We start from the raw sequence: 242 nt of genomic DNA, 5'->3' as shown, positions 1-242 counted from the left end.
GAAGTTATAGGAGGAGCTGGAAATATTGTACAAGACTCCAGTCTGCAGCACATGGTTCATTTAAAGGTATAAGAGGTCCTGGGGTAGCAGAGAATATAAAGCGTTAAGTGTAAAGGTAAAACAGTATGTGGGCTAAAGGTTTCAGTGTTGGACAGGTACCCGGGTGTGACTGATACAACACAAGAGTCTGAGGAAAACAGATGCTTCATCTAAACAACATGTCTCATTTCTCACTATTCAGC

Source organism: Trachurus trachurus, assembly GCF_905171665.1.
Source record: "Trachurus trachurus genome assembly, chromosome: 24".
Taxonomy (NCBI): Eukaryota; Metazoa; Chordata; class Actinopteri; order Carangiformes; family Carangidae; genus Trachurus; species Trachurus trachurus.
Note: the sequence above shows the minus strand (reverse complement) of the source record.